This window comes from Natrix helvetica, assembly GCF_964273705.1.
Source record: "Natrix helvetica genome assembly, chromosome: 10".
Classification (NCBI taxonomy): Eukaryota; Metazoa; Chordata; class Lepidosauria; order Squamata; family Natricidae; genus Natrix; species Natrix helvetica.
In genome coordinates this window covers 20,692,749-20,711,405 of record NC_138561.1, presented here as the reverse complement: position 1 = coordinate 20,711,405, position 18,657 = coordinate 20,692,749, and positions in this window count along the sequence as shown.

Genomic DNA, 18,657 nt, shown 5'->3' with positions numbered 1-18,657 from the left:
CCAAAAATGATGAGTACCAAACAATTGTTTCCCATAAGGAATAATGTAATGACTCACAAGGCAGCCGACAACGACAAATTCTAGCTTATGCATTGGGTACTAAACAAACAATGAGTTGTCATCATCATTTAATGACCCCATAATTCCTTGCATTGGAGTGGAGCTAGCAGAGCATTTACTGGTCAGATGCCCTTCCTGTTGCCAATGTGGAGCCTTGTTCAGCAGATATATTCTCAGTGTGACCAGAGATAGAAATATCTGCCTCTACCTAGGATCAAACTCAGAGCCTCTTGATTGTGAGATGAGAACTCCACCTCTAGGCCCCTGCACCACTTGGAGTCTACCTGCCTAATAAACTCATCAAATTAACTAGCAGAAGAGATGACACTCAAACTCAAATCACCACTCTACTAAACAAACAATGAGTACCAGGGCAAAAACTTTTGTGTCAGATTCGATGGGTTTCAAACCAAGCGAGAACCAAGGTACCACCGTACCAGTGACGTGCGGTGACGTTTATGACTGGTGAGGCTGGTGACGTCATCAAACCACGTGGTTGCTCCGATCGCAGGGGCGCAGCCCAAACGGAGAAATTTCTTCAGCTCCAGCCTCAATCAGCGCAGCCGCGGTCCCCTTCATCTTGCCTCAGGAAGGAGGGGAATGGGACCACGTGTGCAGGGGAAGGGGATTGCGGCTCTGCTAATCTGAGGCTGTGCACTGAGGAGCGCTCACGTTGCTTGCCGCCTTCGGTATACCGCTAGGTTGGGGAGTGGCGTTCTGTCCGGCCAGAGGGGAGAGTTGCCGGGAAACTCCCCAGCCGGGAAAAGCGCCATTCACTGACCTCAGCAGCCGCCCCGCAAATCCCCTCTCCAGCCGGGAAAAGCGCCATTCACTGACCTCAGCAGCCGCCCCGCAAATTCCCTCTCCAGCCGGGAAAAGCGCCATTCACTGACCTCAGCAGCCGCCCCGCAAATCCCCTCTCCAGCCGGGAAAAGCGCCATTCACTGACCTCAGCAGCCGCCCCGCAAATCCCCTCTCCAGCCGGGAAAAGCGCCATTCACTGACCTCAGCAGCCGCCCCGCAAATCCCCTCTCCAGCTGGGAAAAGTGCCATTCACTGACCTCAGCAGCCGCCCCGCAAATCCCCTCTCCAGCCGGGAAAAGCGCCATTCACTGACCTCAGCAGCCGCCCCGCAAATCCCCTCTCCAGCCGGGAAAAGCGCCATTCACCAAGCCCTTGCGCAGCTGTCCCAGGCGACCGCTGCTGGCTGCTGCTGCCCGCCGCCGCCCCGCTCCGCTCCGTGCATAACTTCCAAACTCCAAAACTTCCAGCATTGGCCGCTCTAGGAGTGCTCTCTATGGTGGGCCGGCTGCTGGACAGAGAGTTTTCCGGACAGTCTTCCAGCAGCCGGCCCACCATAGAGAGCACTCCTAGAGCGGGCGATGCTGGAAGTTTTGGAGTTTGGAAGTTATGCACGGAGCGGAGCGGCGGGGCGGCGGGCAGCAGCAGCCAGCAGCGGTCGCCTGGGACAGCTGCGCAAGGGCTTGGTGAATGGCGCTTTTCCCGGCTGGAGAGGGGATTTGCCGGGCGGCTGCTCAGGTCAGTGAATGGCGCTTTTCCCGGCTAGAGAGGGGATTTTCCGGGCGGCTGCTCGTGAGCATAGTTACCTCATGGCTACTTCGCCCCTGAGGCTGTGCCCGGCTCTTCGGGAGTGAGTTCACAAGAGAGCAGCCGCCCGGCAACTCTCCCCTCTGGCCGGACAGAACGCCACTCCCCAACCTAGTGGTATATTGAAGGCGGCAAGCAACGTGAGCTCTCCCCCCACCCCCGGCTCCTGTAACTTGGCGCTTTCGGGATAACGCTAGGTCAGTGAGCGCAGGACAGGTTGTATTTTCGGGGAAACATGGTACCTAGGCATTTTTTGCATTGGGCGAGCCTGTGATCCTTGCAAGGGAAATGGGACCACGTGTGCAGGAGGCTCCTCAGCACACAGCCTCAGATTAGCAGAGCCGCGATCCCCTTCCCCTGCACACGTGGTCCCATTCCCCTCCTTCCTGAGGCAAGATGAAGGGGACCGCGGCTGCGCTGATTGAGGCTGGAGCTGAGGAGCCTCCTGCACACGTGGTCCCATTCCCCTTGCAAGGATCCTGGGCTCGCCCGATGTAAAAAATGGCAAGATCGGCACACTTGGGGCTGCTGCTGAGATGTCCAGGGAGGCTAAACCAAGCCGCGCGCCTCTCCCAGCCACTTTCACGGCTTCCTGGAGTAATTCTTTTTTATTTTCATGACGAGAGTGGTGAGGCTCCGCCTCCCCTGCCTCCCCTGACTGCACGTCACTGCACCGTACTACATATTATCTCCAACAGTATGGATAGGCAACATAATATTAGTTCCCAGGAAGTGCAAATGAAAGCTTGCTGGAGTTGTGTTTTATGCTGTGTTGAGGTTTCATGCAATTGTTGGTAAATTCATCCATCCAGTTGCATTGTTATATACAGTGGCTTGGCAGGGACCTTAAATCCAGTCCTGTAACACATTTTGTGAAGTCTAAGGAGACAGAGAGTCTGCACAAAGCACATTCCTGTTGCGTTTCCTACAGTTGAGCCAAGGACCACATGGTAGGGTGCACTAACAGCTGCACACTGAAAAAATATAAGAAGTGTGGCCTGCATACTTTTTTTTTAGAAGAGACTAACAGTGTAGCCCTTTTTTTTTGCATTTGGGGGAGATGTGGGGCCAAAGGGCTGCTCTGAATTAAAGCCACCATTAAATCCCTTAGAAACCAAATAAGAAAAGGTTCATTAGTCCTTTGGCCTCGTCGATTTTCATCCCATCTGTGAACAGAAAGTTGAGTAGCAGAAGAGAGATCACTTCTCAAGGGCGTGTGGGTTTTCATTTGTGAAAAGAATTTTCCAGTTGGCACCAGAAACAAAATGCTAAGTGATTCTTCATCCCCGCAGTCTTCATCCGCCCAAGCATTGGGGGTCTTCAGACCAGTTTCTGGTTCTTTTGTCTACCTAAACCCAACTCAATAGTCTTTGTCATTCAAGGTTATGAACTGTCAAGGCAGCTTGGCCTCAAAGCTGCAGAGCAGAGTTCAGCTGTTCTCATCCTTGGGGTGCTCTGATTATGACCTCAGCTTTTGTGTAGGGATGTGTCACTCAACCGGCAATGCTATTCAGGGACATGCCTTGAGAAATCTGTGAATAATAAGGAGGTCATTACCAAGTGAACTGTGTCATGGCTTGTTTTCTGATCTATCAGAAAGACTTCCAGCTACATCATGTCCCTCTGGGGAGTGGAGAAGAACCAGCCTTCTCAATTGTTCCTTGACTGACTGAATGATTGGTTTCCTGGGTCAGTTCATAGTCCATCTTTTTCTTCCAGAGCTCAAGAAGGTTCGCAGAAGAATCTCTCTGCATTTTATCCCCAAAGACAGACAACTTCAGAGGTTGGAGGTGCTCAAGGAGGGATGGGCCCAAAATCCCACACTGAAGTTTCCATGGTTGAGGGTCCCAAGGCTTAAAACTAGGCCTCCCCACTCCTCCACCCCACTCTTTAACCATTGAGGCCTTTGGTATCAGCCAAGGGTTGGGCCTCCAGCTAGTTCATAAACATTCTGATAAGGGTGCAAACACGGAATGATTTCATGGATGACTTTTAAAGACTTTTAATGACTTTTAATGGATCCCATGGCTGTGGAAAACATCTGAAAGGCTGTTTTTAAAGGCTTTTAAAGACTTTTAAAGCACTTCTTTACAAGCTGGCATATGCTTTTCATCCCACCACTCCATGGCTGGATACTTTGCATTGGCGGGCCATATCCGGGCCGTAGTTTGAAGATGCCTAGTTTAACCTATGTTCTGGCTTCACCCAGTGCACTAAACCATTAGTCAAAAAGTCTGCATTCCCTTAATATGCTAAACTGCAAAAAGTTAAAACTATGTTTTCTGAAGTGTAATGACTTTATCTGTCTGGGGTAAGTGGGCTTCTGAACACAGCCATTGGCTTGTTAGTGTGAGAATAAAATGAGAGGTACTCCCCTGGATTGCTCTGTTGAGGTCCTCATGGGAATATTGAGATGAAACACTAACAAGCAAACCCGGTTGGCCACAAACTGTGTTTTACAAACCATAGTTCAGTTGAAGCAAACCTCGTGTTTTCATTAGCATCTGAAGGGTGGATTTCCTTGCGCCAGGAAAACATTCTAAACTCATTTGGACTGCCCAGCAGCCCTGTTAGAAATTAAACACGTTGCTTTTTCTCAAATATTTATGCAATGCAGACTTTCTGAGTGATGACAGCTTAAAAGTGGATTGTTACTGAGCTCCCTCTGCTGGAAGAAACATTGCCAAGGTCAGGATGCAAAATTGAAAGATGCTATCAAGTTCTCAAATCATCTTATGTACTAATGGAAGAAAACATTTGTAGCGCAGGGTTGAACTGTGGAGTCCTTGGTGCTCTCTGAGGTTGGCTGTTTCCTTGCAGACGTTTCATGACCCAACTAGGTAACATCATCAGGGTTAGAAGAGAGTGGAGTTTGTGGAGAAGAGGAGAAGGAGAAAAAAGGAGGAGAGGAGTGTTTTCAAAGAAGATAAAGGTGGGTGCTTATCAGCCTTATCCTGAAGGACTTTGGCAGCCTGCTGTAGAACTCTTCCCAAACTATTTGGGACTCATGACGGGCTTTGAATGAATATAATTCACAGCCTTTGCAATAAAAAGAGGGTTTTTAGACTTAATTGTGTGCGTTTTACTATATCAGGAAGCCTAGGTTAGAATAGTCTTTATTCTCTAAACCTCAATGAAGCCATCTGGTGGTAGTTCAGGAGTGAACCTGTTTAGAGATAGTTGATAAATTCCTGGGATTGTACAATGCTGGACAGAATCACGGGCACCGTTCTGACGTGTTTTTTTTGACACCACAAAAGACCTTGCCATAATGTTTTGATTCAACTCCCAGATTTTCTCTCTCTGTAGCTGTGGCTGCCTTTGGAGAAGTATAGAGAAAAGGCAAGGAAATTCACCCTATCAAGGAGCACCTTTGAAACAGGAGCTGTGAGGCTGGCTTGATACCATTCTCCAAGATTGCATTTGAGCTTTACCTTAGCAAAGGAGACCCAAAAGCTGAACAGACGAAATAGATCTTTTCACGAGAGTTCCTGGCTCCCTTAACTCTCTTTAATGAATTGTTTTTGGTGGAAGGGGAGTCCTAATTTAAAACCAGACAAACACCAGGCCTGTAGTTTTCCAGTCTTAAATAAAAATTCTTCTTCCACTAATGTCCAGCTGCATCTGGATTTGGGCCCCTTCTATAAACAAAGTAGAAAGCTTGGGCTTGCTTTGATTTCCAACAAATTAGCTGTTTTCTTCCCCTGCGGGCTTGAATGTAAGAGTTCTAATTTTCTCTCCACTCCATTTCTGATTCTTTATTATGGACATGGTCTGCACCTTTGGTTTTTGGGTCCCCTCCCCCCCAGATTTGGAGATACGTTTGCCAGGGATTTGAGTTTGAGTGTCACCTCTCCCACTAGTTAATTTGATGACTTTATTAGGCAGGTAGAGCAAGTGGTGCAGTCCTGCATTGACCATCAGGTGAAAATTCCAGAGGAATATTTTAAAGGAGAGACTGGACAACCATTTGCCTGAAGAGGTTTAGGGCAGAAATGGCGAAGCTTTTTGGCATCGAGTGCCAAAACTGGAATCTGCATGCATGTGTGTGCATGCCCGAGCACTGCAAACCCAAAGACCAGCTGGCTGGCACACATATGCCTAGTTTGGGGGCATTTTTGGCTGGTTTTGGGGTTGTTTTCAGGCTGTTTTGTGGGCCATTTTCAGGCCATTTTGGGGAAAAAATGCCCCCAAACTGCCCCCAAAATGGCCTGAAAAAACCCCAGAAAACGACCTCTAAAACAGCCCAAAATGGCCTGGTTTTCTTAGCCATTGTTGGCCATTTTTCAGGCTGTTCTAAGGCCGTTTTCCAGCATTCTGGTGCCTGCAAAGACCAGCTGCCAGTGCGCACATGCATGCCAGAGACCAGAAGACCAGCTGGCGGTGGCATGTGTGCCCACAGAGAGGGCTCTGCATGCCATCTCTGGCACCTGTGCCATAGGTTCGCCATCATGGGTATAGGGTTTCCTGCTTGAATAGGAGGTTGGGCTAGAAGATCTCCAAGGTCCCTTCCAACTCTGTTCATCTGTATCATGCCTAGAATGAATGAATGAATATATACATATACATACATACATACATACATACATACATACATACATACATACATACATATATATATTTCACCTGAGGAAAATGATCAGATTTTCACCTGAGGAAAATGATCAGATTTTCACCTGAGGAAAATGATCAGATTTGCACCTGAGGAAAATGATCAGATTTGCACCTGAGGAAAATGATCAGGTGAACATCAACAGAGGACAAAGTTCACCTGCAAACCCCTTTTTTAGCTGTCTACAAAGGCAATCTGATTTACGCAGCCGGTTTTCTGATTTGCCTGGACGTCAAGTGTCTTCCCATATGGCACGCAACACACAAGGCTACAAATCAGCCCCAGCCATCCCAGAACGGTGCCCTTTGATGAGAAACAAAGCAGGAAGAAAATTAGTTTCGGCATCCACCGAGTGGGGCTAATTATCGAGAACAAATGTGCGGCAGGTTTATTGAGTTCCACATCTGGAGAAGATGCCCGAGGAGCTCAGGCATCTGCCGAAGGCGTTTTGATGTCCTCTAAGGTACGACGGAGTCTTAAAATACACAGCTTGTATCCCCATTGTAGATACGGAATTGATTACGGGCCACTCCGCTGAGCTGTTTTGGCATTAATGTAGACGGATTACAGCGTTAGGGACAAAACTGTTTAATCTTTATTACTTTTTAATTTGGGCTTTCTTAATTACAGGGATCTGGCAGAAGCTCAGCAATGAAGGTTGGGCCCTGCGGGTTGATGCAGGAGGCAATTTGGATCAATGTAGTAAAAACTGTCATTTTACCCAGCTTGGATAATAGCTACGATTTTTATGAATGCTGGGGAGAAATGCTCAAAGGATGTAGGTTCCCACGCAAAGTCCTTTCCACTGTTGTTTTGACAGGCAATTTTTCGCTAACTTTGGGCTTGGTAGGAAAACGTTCTTCTCATGCAAAACAGATATTCAGAGGTTGGCTCCCACCAGTTCGGCCCAGTTCAGCTGAGTACCGTATTTTTCAGAGTATAAGACACTCTGAAGTATAAGACGCATCTAGCTTTTGGGGAGGAACACAAGGGGAAAATCTCTACCTCTGCCTCCCAGCAATTTGCCTCCCTGCAGCAAACAGTACAGACAATATACATGGCTTGTAGTGTTATATTTCAGACTATACTTGTACAGATGCTGTTAAAATTGATGTGCTTTCTGGAAGTATAGTTATTCTCTGCTATTTAAAAGAATAGCACTTTTTAAAACAATAGCACTGGGTCTCTTCAGATCAAGCATTTATTTTAAAAAGCTTATTCATTTTGTTAAGCTGTCTAGAACAATAATAAAGCAGCCTTTAAAAAAATAAGTCTAATAATTTGAACATTCTACAGGCATTTATAGTTGTTGAATTACCTCCTTGCAGCAAACAGCCTGATTAGCACAAGAAAAAAAAATCTGCCTCTGCCTCCCAGCAATTTGCCTCATGGAGCAAAGAGCAAGTTTCATTTTCAATTTCTCCCAATCATCAGCTGTTTCAGGCTCCAGGGATTGCTATAGCTTATTGAAGCGTAAGCCCCGTTTGCTGCAAAGAGGTAAATTCCTCGGAGGCAGGGGCTAAAGGATGGGGGGTGCTGGGTGGGCGGGGCTACATTCAGTGTATAAGACACACCCAAATTTTCATGCTCTTTTAGGGGGGAAAAGGTGCGTCTTATACTCCGAAAAATACAGTAGGTAGTAACTTGGCCGGACATCCACCTGAACTGGTTCTATGCTTGTGGCCGCCATCTTGATTATCTGTTCTGCACATGTGCAGAATGATCTTTTGCGCCCAAACCAGTATTATGCTCGGGTACGCCCAGTGTGAAAAACGGTCATAAGTCACATTTTTCAGTGCTGCTGTAACTTTGGTCACTAAATAAAGTGTTGTAAATTGTGGGCTACCCATACGAACAATATGCTAAGTGATGGCATCCTTTAAAACCCCATTATTTCTGGGTCGTTGCATTCTAATTTTGGTCCCCCCATGATTACTGTCTCTGTGATTCCCAACCAGCATTCCCCAATACCTGCCATCAGATCAAAATTTGCAATTCTTCTTTTTTTCTCAGAGCGACAGAAGGCAGTGGAAAAATCTAAAAACGGAAAACCGATGCAGAAAAACATTTTTTGACCTTTTGAAATCCGACAATCTCAATAGCAGGCAGCTTTTAAAATACACAAAACCTTTTGCAGAGACGCATTTGTGTTTTTCCAACCCTCCCGTCAATGCTGAGAACAAAAAAATAAAATAAAAAAATAGGTATACACCAGCTACTGTTTGAATGTTTTTTTCCCCCTTGATCAACTTTGATCGGCAAATAATGCACGAAGCAGGGAACGCAGATTCTTATAACGAAGTCAGATGGCGGCACATGCTTAATTGGGAAGGAGGGAGAGGGATCGCATGTTAGATATTGTTCTCTGGCACGGGTGAGAAATTTGATTTGGGGCTTTGGTTCGTGTGCGAATCTCCAGATCAAATCAATGTTTTGATCTGGAATCCACAGTGTGGATCGAAGAAGCAAATGATGATTAGGAAAAGGCCCTGAATTGACTCCACTTGTGGTCTGTTGGAGCAATCTGATGTACTGAATTGCCTCCATTTTTCAAATTGGATTTGGTAACTCAGAGTGGATCAAATCAACAAAATGAATGGACAATTCAGATTTATTCAGGTATTTATTTGTTAGAGTTCTCTTTCTCCCTCTCCCTCCCTCCCTCCCCCCCTCCTTTCATTCAAGATAGCTATTTTTGTGGGGTCCTTGGTGCTCTCTGAGCTTGGTTGTTTTCTTCCAGATGTTTCATGAGCCAACGAGGGAGGGGAATGTCTTTAGTTCTTCATCAGCTGCAACGTTAAAGTTCCCTAGTTTGGACATGAAATGTTTGCAAGAAAGCAACCAACTGAGCATCAAGGATCCCATGGTTGTTGTCACCATCATCCTCTTCCTCTTCCTCCTCTCCTCCCTGCAAACCCATTTCCTTCTAGCACTGATGATGTTACCTAGTTGGGTCATGAAATGTCTGCAAGAAAGCAATCAAGCTCAGAGAGCACCAAGGACCCGATAGTTGTCGTCCTCCTCCTCCTTCACTCCACAAACCCATTTGAAGTTGCAATGCACTGAAAAAAGTGCAATCCTCACACTTACAAACATTACAACATCCCCATAGTCAATTTAGGTGCTCAGTATCTATTTTCCGATCGTCAGTTGAAATACCCGTTGGATTGACTTTCAGCTTTCTTTCTTTCTTTCTTTCTTTCTTTCTTTCTTTCTTTCTTTCTTTCTTTCTTTCTTTCTTTCTTTCTTTCTCTCTTTCTCTCTTTCTCTCTTTCTTTCTTTTTTTATCTATCTCTCTCGTATTTATGCAGCTGCTCAGCGTTCATGAAAAGTGGACACACAACAACAACAATAAATACATAAAAACTATCACCACCATGAAAAGAATATTTTTTTTTTTAAAAAGGAGTGGGTGATATTCATTCCCAAATAAGGATGAACATATCCGAGCGTTTTCCATTTCAAAGGCTGCCGTCTGAACAAAATGGAAAACATTCTGAATGCGTCTGGCTTTCTTTTTCTTTAAAATTATTTTTGGTAAAGGAAATGGAGAGTTTCCACGAAGATTTTCACACCTCTGCGAATGTTACGTTTGGCTGCAAAACACTAAACTTCTCCGAACATCAAGACAGCTCTATAATGAGACCGACAAAATCTGTAACATTAATGACTGGAACCGTTAAACTGATTTGCTACTAAGGCTGCGTGGGTGTGAACCTATGACATCACTTCAGACAGATGGGAGCAGCGTGTGTGTGTGTGTGTGTGTGTGTGTGTGTGTGTGTGTGTGTGTGTGTAAATGTGGTAATTTGATCGAGTAGCTTCCTCTCTTATTTAGAAGAGACAACCAGCCACGGAATGAAACAGTTCATTAGAAATAGTCCATTCAAGACTACTGGACTTCGACTCCCAGAATTCCCTGGGTGGAGAATTCTGGAAACTGAGGTCCCCAAATTTTCAAGTTGCCAAGGATGGACACCCCAGCCTACAACTTTCCTTCACACATGGCCCATTTTGATCAGAGAAAAATTGGAGTACATTTTTAAGGATTAGGGAATTCTAGCTGGCCCGCGTCTCTGATCTAGCTTGTTTTCTTGCAGATGTTTCGTTACCCAAACTAGGTAACAACCTCAGTGCTAGAAAGGAATGGGGTTTGTGGAGTGGCGGAGAAGGAGAGGAGGAGGAGGAGGAAGACTTGGTGCTCTCTGCGCTTGCTGGTTTTCTTGGTGCTCTCTGAGCTCAGCTCTGTTTCTGCCTTGCCTGCTCTTCAATTCTAGGGTCGAAGGGGCAGCTTCCATTGAATGAAATTTAACTTGAAGGATGCCTTGATGTCCTCTGGTGATATCTAGCTGCTAAGTGGCAACTCACCCTGCCTCTGATTTGATTGTCAAAAGTTGTTTCTGTTCCTGCACAGAAATCTGCTGATGTTGGTGATGTGAGGGGCTGGTGAAAAGGCAGATTTCCACCCCCACTCCCCCAGTCAACACTTTACATGTTTTGCTGCATGGATGGTACTGAGTTCGTGCAACCCACTTCTGTCCCTCTTTCAGACACCAATAGAAGTGGTTCAACCATGTGAATGGCACATATTGAGTTCAGTGTATTCTGTTTCTCCAACTGCTTGAGGGTTTTAAAATAAAAATTCATACTCGACACAAAGGCCAACTTCATATAGGAGCAGGGCTGAACTGTGGGGTCCTTGTTGCTTTCTGAGCTTGGTGGTTTTCTTGCAGATGTTTCATTGCCCAACTAGGTAATGTCATCAGTGCTAGAAGGGAATGGGGTTTGTGGAGTGGAGAAGAGGAGGAGGAGGAGGAGGAGGAGGAGGAGGAGGAGGAGGAGGAGGAGGGATGTGGGGTCTTTGAGGCTCTCTGAGCTTGGTGGTTTTCTTGCAGATGTTTCATTGCCCAACTAGGTAATGTCATCAGTGCTAGAAGGGAGTGGGGTTTGTGGAGTGGAGAAGAGGAGGAGGAGGAGGAGGAGGAGGAGGAGGAGGAGGAGGAGGAGGAGGAGGAGGAGGAATGTGGGGTCTTTGAGGCTCTCTGAGCTTGGTGATTTTCTTTCAGATGTTTTATTGCCCAACTAGATAATGTCAAGCCATATAATATACATACAAGGGAGACTTCAAGAAGAGAGCATGAAAGGCATATGGTTGACTTAAAATTAATCAGTTAATCAATGGAACAACTTGCCTCCAGAAGTTTTGAATGCTCCAACACTTGACATTTTTAAGAAGATGTTGGATATCCATTTGTCTGAAGTGGTGTAGAGTTTCCTGCCTAACCAGAGGGTTGGACTAGAAGACATCCAAGGTCCCTTCCAACTCTGTTATTCTATAATTCTATAAATTAGCAAAGTGCCGTTGACATCTGTCTCTTAACAGAATAGCAGAATTGGAAAGGACCTCGGAGGTCTTCTAATTCAACTCCCTGCTCAAGCAGGAGATCCTATAACATTTCAGACAAATAGTTGTCCAATCTCTTCTTAAAAGCATTTCTGTTGGGAAGATTAAATGACACCACAGAGGAAAAAGCTACACAAGACGAGTACTCTTGTTTATTTATTTACTTTAATTATGGGAGTGTTACTTAGGAAAGAATAAAGAGAGGGAGCGAGAGATTAGTTTCCTTCATTTAATCAATGAAAGAATGACATTCCTCAGATAGCATATCAAATAAAGCCAGGCCAGAGGGAGGATACTGTGGTGCAGATTACTAGAAACAGAACAGCATACTGGACTGTTAAGAAAGATTAAAGTGACATCTTATACAGTTACACCTAGGATACTAGCCTTCTGTAATGATCTTGTCTCATTTTAAGCATAAAAAGCCTCCAAAGGTTAGGCATTCAGATATCATCTCACCTACATTATGTGATATACATCTAAAAAAAGCCAGAACTGTGATCCCAATGTTATGGCAGCCATATTGACCATGCCCTGTGGATATTTTTGGACCAATGGCAGCCTTTGCAGTTTACAGTGGGGGGAAGAGGGAGAGAAATTAATATGTTGGCTCCCCCTCCCCTCAACTTTGTCTTAAATTCAGACGTAAACCTCCAGGCATCAAATATTAAAGTGATGAAATATTTAGATGTTCTCTTCTCCACTTCAGAGAGTTTTGTTCTTGTTCGCTAAAAGCGGCCAGCTTCAAGCCTCTTTGGTCACCCTCTTTATCCCAGAAACATAAATTCAAACACCAAAAATTGTGCACAACAATACTGACTTCTACATGTTTGCCTCTTTCCCGATTGCGAAATGTGACTTGAGTGTGTTGGGCATCTTGTGTCATTTGCACCTATGATCAATCTCTCTGGGATGTTGCCTTCAAAATAGGACTGGGGTCTTCAAAAAAGAATTGTCCAGCCCAAACAGAACCTGGTGCTGTGGCCCGCTGGTAGAGCTGGCAGCAAATTCGGACAATGAGGAGGTTGGGGAGGAACATGGAGTCTGGGGAAGGCTCTGAGGTGGGCTCTGTGTTGGAGGCAGAGATGGGGCCAGAGCCGTCTGACAGTTATCAGCTGCCTTCAGAGACAGACATCAGTGAGGCAGAGGAACAGCTGGAGCCTGTTCCCAGTGTGCGCATGCGCAGAGTTGCCAGACAAAGGGAACAGCTAAAGAACAGGGGTCGACTTGGGAGTAAGGCCACAGGTGGACGATGAATGGCCCCTCCCAGAGGAAATAAAAGAGGAGCGAAAGGGGAGTGGAGTTTGCAGGAGACAATTCCTTCACTTCATTGGTTCGTGACTCTCCGAGGCTCCTTGCCAAGTTCTGCAGATATCAGCCTGGCAGCTCTCCAAGCCAGAGAAGGTCTGTGACTGTAAATCCTCCCTTGAAAGACTTTGCTGGATGTGAATGAGCAGAATTCACTGGAAATTAATCAAAGGGTTTTTTGTCGGGAGTTTGCTTCATGCTTTTGGGAAGCCTCGGTCAGAACACCTGGTCCACTCCATGTGTCCTCTGTGATTCAAACATTTTCCATTATAGATAGCAATAGCAATTGACTTTTATGTATTGCTTCGCAGTGATTTACAGCCATTTCTAAGCAGTCTATATAGTCAGCATGTTTTCCCCATCTGGCTCCTCATTTTACCCAGCTTGGAAGGATGGGAGGCTGAGTCAATCTTGAGCCTGTCAGGATCGAACTCCTGGCAGTGAGCAATACTGCATTCTAAGCACTGGGCCATCACGGCTCCTAGTAGTTCTTGTTTTATAACCATTCATTCAATGACCATTCAAAGTTTACTTTCCTCTTTGAAAGTTTTATAAAACCAGGGGGACCTTAGAATATATTTGTAATTATAAGGGATTTTTTTTTTAAAATATATTTTTTCGGAATTTTTATTTGGTGTGCTTTGCATTATGTTTTCCCTTTCTCCCCTCCCTCACTCATTTTTATTTTATTTTATGTACTGTACATCGCTTTGAAAATGGGCTGCCTTGCATAATGTAATTATTTAAAGGACAGGAACAATTAAAATAAAGCATCTTAGATTAAGGCAGAATAGAAATTGTAACCCAAGTGATAAGATTGGAAATATTTATCCTAATTCCCGCGTTGTCCACACAGTGGACGACTGGAACTCAATCAAAAAGACGTGTGTAGCTTTCTGTTGGGAAAGGTGACATTTCAAAGCTGTAACCCCCTCCCCCTTCCCTTTGGAATATACAGAAATCCCCCCCCCCCAGCCACACAGTTGTGTCTCACATGGAAATTGTGACTTCTGCAAGAATACAGACATTTTGACACCCATCTGGTTCCTATAGCAGCTATAAATCAACAATTGACCCAGAAAATGATTTGAAAACATTATCCTTCATGCAAATGCCACTCTGTTATAATTAACCCAACTCAATCTGCCTGCTCCTTTGAAACGGAAGGATCTCTTCCCCTACCCCCTCCTCCAGATCATCTTTCAAACTCAGATTTTGGAAGATCAGGAGAAATCAGGAATATTCTCCAAAGAAGAGGAGGCCAAGCCAAACCTTCAGAGTCAAATATTCTGTCCCTTGTCTATCAAACAGTTGTGTCTGGTTTGGAAATCAACCTTAATTGCTTCGACCCTCATCTAGGCAGCGGAATTGCAAATTCTCCTTTGGAATATATAATTTAGTAGAGATGTATATAAAACTGGCATTCTTCCTGTTCACATGTGACAGCTCTTGTCGGGAAAGAACATCACTGCTTCCAAATGCTGGTGAGTTTAGGAGAGCTTAAAAAAAGATTGTGTGTGTGTGAGGGGGGGGCAGAAAGAAGAGAGAGAGAGAAGCGAGAAAGAAAAGGGAGAAAGGAGAGAGAAAGAAAAGGGAGAAAGGAGGGAAAGAGAGAGAGACAAGAGAGAGAGAAAGAAGGGAAAGAGAGAGGAATGAGAGAGGAGAGAGAGAAGAGAGAAAGAAGAGAGGGAGAGAATAGAAAGAGAGAGAAGAGAGAAAGGAGAGAAGAGAGAAAGAAAGAAGAGAGAAAGAAGAGAAAGAGAGAAAACAGAGAGAGAAGAGAGAGAAGAGAGAAAGGAAAGAGAGAGAAAGAAGACAGAGAAGAGAGAAAGAAAAGAGAGTGTTAGATACTTGCTCTAACTACAGTGGTTTCCACCAAGGTCCTCTGTTCTGGCGGGAACAGAGGTTTTATCCTATTGGTCGAAGGGTCTGACAGCTCCCTTTAAAAGGGCTGCTGTCAGACTCAACCTTTGCTGGATGGTTCTCACTTGTTATACTTAATAAAGAGCTGTTGTTACCGTTAAGCCTGTGTGTGCCTATCCATTACCCAATCTAACAGAGAGAGAAGAGAGAGAGAAAAGAGAAAGAAGAGAGGGAAGAGAAAAAGAGGAGAGAGAGAAGAGACAGAGGAGAGAAAGAAGAGAGAGAAAAAGAAGAGAGAGAGAAGAGAGAAAGAGAGAGAGAGCGAGAAGAGAGAGAGAGAGAGAGAGAGAGAGAGAAGCATCTTTTGGCACTTGAAAGGCTCAAAAAATGGTTATGGCATAAATACGAAATAAACCTTCCAGCTTTGTAGTCCATCTGATTAAATGACCGAGGATCTAGAAAAGCTGAGATGATAATAAATGTGCTGGTCTCGAGGTTGCCGCTTAAAATAAATCCTTTTTATTCTGCGAAAGTAGAAAAAGAAAGAGAAATGTTCTCCCCTCCCCCCCCACCTCCCCCCCAGGATTTGCAGCATGTTGTTATGGGCAGCAGGGACAACAGTGGGGTTAGTCTTTTTCTTTTCCGGGCAAGAGAGCAAGAAAAAAAAAATACTTTAAAGAAACTGGGTTAAAAATTAGAAAGATCTTCGGTGATGTTTTTCAGCGCTTTGAGTCCCTTTTGGGGCTGAATTTTGTAGGAGGTTGCAAAGACGATGAAAGGATTCTCACTGTTGCTTTTTGCACGCGTTGGATATCATCTTGAGGAAATCAAGAGAACTTCAGTGTAATTTCCTTTCAGATGTGCAAAAATGAGATTACGGAGAATTCAGGCTAACTGAGCCAGAGAGAGGTTCAAAAATCTGCACTGCAATTTCATCCCTGGATCTGTCAGCTAAGAGCTCTCTGATTATTGGGGGAGGGTCTTTGGTGCTCTCTGAGCTTGGTGGTTTTCTTGCAGATGTTTCATTGATGATATTACCTAGTTTGGGTAATGAAACATCTGCAAGAAAACAGCCAATCTCAGAGAGCATCAAACACTCCACTGTCGTCGTCGTCCTCCTCCTCCTCCTCTCCTTGAATCCCACTCCCTTCTAACACTGATGATGTTACCTAGTTGGGTAATGAAACATCTGCAAGAAAACCACCAAGCTGAGAGAGCACCAAAGATCCCTCCGTTCAACCCTGAGCTACAAAGATTCTCCTGTATTGGCACTTTGTCTTGTTTGGTATGAGGCAGATGGGTGTTGTAGTTTCTCAAGAATCACTGTTCCAAGATGCATTGGTTGTTCAGTGATGCCAGCATACCTATGACTTCACTTCTGCTCTTTCTCTCCCACCGACACCCACAAGGCCGACAATCTGGAGGCAGCTAAATGACTTGTTTTTCATTCGGTTGATCATAATGTACTCGGGAAAGAAAAGTGGAGGAAAACAGAATGAATGCAAAGCCACGAGGTATTTTTTATTCTTCATCAGCTCTGCCACCGATACACCTACAGATGTTTCAACTTCTCCATCTGGTCTGGATAAATGCAGGAAAATGCAGAATACAAAACATATTCAAATTCTGCCACGGAGATGAAACTAATATGTGTGTGAAATATAAGAACCAACACATTTATTCCTTGCCAGTCCTGGTTTTTTTTAAAACAAGTTACCCATTCTGGAGATTGAACTAAGGGAAGAAGCAGGAAAAGAGAGGCTTATGGTTCTTCAAACACCAAGCTAGAATAGAATAGAATTCAGAATAGAATAAAATAGAATAGAAAAGAATAAAAAAAATAGTAGAATAGAACAGAATAGAATAGAATAAGAAATAGTAGAATAGAATAAGATATAGTAGAATAGAATAAAAATAGTAGAATAGGATAGAATAGAATAGAATAGAATTCTTTATTAGCAAAGTGTGAATCCCTAGCACTGCGTAACGGAGTGAGCTCCCATTACTCATCCCAGTTTCTGCCAACCTAGCAGTTCGAAAGCACATAAAAATGCAAGTAGAAAAATAGGAACCCTTTGGTGGGAAGGTAACAGCGTTCCATGCACCTTCAGCATTGAGTTGTGCTGGCCACTTGACCACGGAGACGTCCTTGGACAGGGCTGGCTCTTTGGCTTTGAAACAGAGATTAGCACTGCCCTCTAGAGTCGGGAACAACTAGCACATATATGCGAGGGAAACCTTTATCTTTACCTTGTTTTGAAATAGTCTACTAAGACTTCCAACTCTGTTGTCTTTCTACAGCCAATGCAACTTTTCTTCTTCTGGCATCTTGGCTGACATTCATGGCCACCCTGCTAGTTATTGCCTTCCTTTAACAAAAAAAAGATTACTGATGTCATTTTGTTGGATGCATTTAATATTTGAATTATTGTTATTTGTAAGGGCTGCCTTTACTGTATAATTGACTCAAATTTTCCGTCTGAACTACGCCCACACATATTTTGGCAATATTAATTTTATTTGACCTTTTATTTCTTGTTGGCAATGCAGGCTTGAAAACATTTCAGGCGGTAATAGAATCTGGGGAAGCAATTTGGATTTGTTTTTTTTTAAAAGATGTACCCAGGAATAAGGTCTATGGTGTGCTTTGTGTATGTTCATATTGTATTTGGGATCGATAATGACAGACAGCAATGTTGAAAATGAAATCAGGTGCACGAAATGTAAAATTCCTGAAGAAAAGTTAGAAATGCAAAATATTCTAGGATTCTTGTTTTAAAGAGAAATCATTAATATTAAGTAGACCACGGGGTAATGTTGTAGCAGAGATTTCCCCCATGGGCTATCAAGAGACAATTCTAAACTATATGCAAGTATTTTCTTTTAATTTGGCCACCAGCAAAATATTGGAAAAAAACCCACTTCAGCAGAGCTAACGTTCCGGAGACAGTTTGCTGACTGAGGCAGAGATTTCATATGCAAAAACAGATCAAGCTGGTAGCACAGTGTTCTCTCAACCCCAGCCCTGGCATAGGCCCATGTGCCATGAAGGCCACCCGTGGTCTCCACTGGGTGAAATGCACTGAATAAAAAAACCCCAGGGTGCTGAATTTGGATGCTGAATTTGTCTAATGGTAGGACTGGTCTTGCAGGGTATTTATATCTCTCAGAAGTCCATGACAAGGAAGGAAGGGGAGGGGAGGGAGGGAGGGGGAAAGAGAGAAAGGAAGGAGAGGAAAGAAAGTGAGGGGGGAGGAAAGAGGGAGGAAGGGAGAAAGGATGGAGAGGAAAGAAAGGGAGGGAGAAAGGGAGGAGAGAAAAGAAGGCCAGGGAGGGAGGGAAGAGGGAAGGAGAAAGAAATGAAAGAAGATGAGGAAGGAAGGAAGGAAGGATTCTAGTGCAGAAGCAATCATAGCAACATTAGAATATAAGGAAAAAAGTTGTGGGAATTGAATGAAAAATTGCCAACATGTCTTTGTCTGTCTGTCTGTTATGTTGTGTTTACAAGTATGTGTAACACACAAATTTTGTCAGGATTCCTAAACAGCTGTTGACTTCTTGGCCAAGAGAGATACTTTTTTATGAACTGAATGGGGAGGGAGTCTTTTCACCTAGCAAACTCCTCTGACCTCTTATTTTAGCCATTCTCTCCCCCACCACATCTCCCTAAATCCCATTTTCTCCATCCTTTTGTCCCTCTGGTTTAGTATGCTTAGGTCTTCGTCAAAACATCCTAGCTCCTGAGAGAAGAAAACAAACCCCAGACCTTCCTTTTGGGGCACCCCGAAGTCAGAGAAAAGCA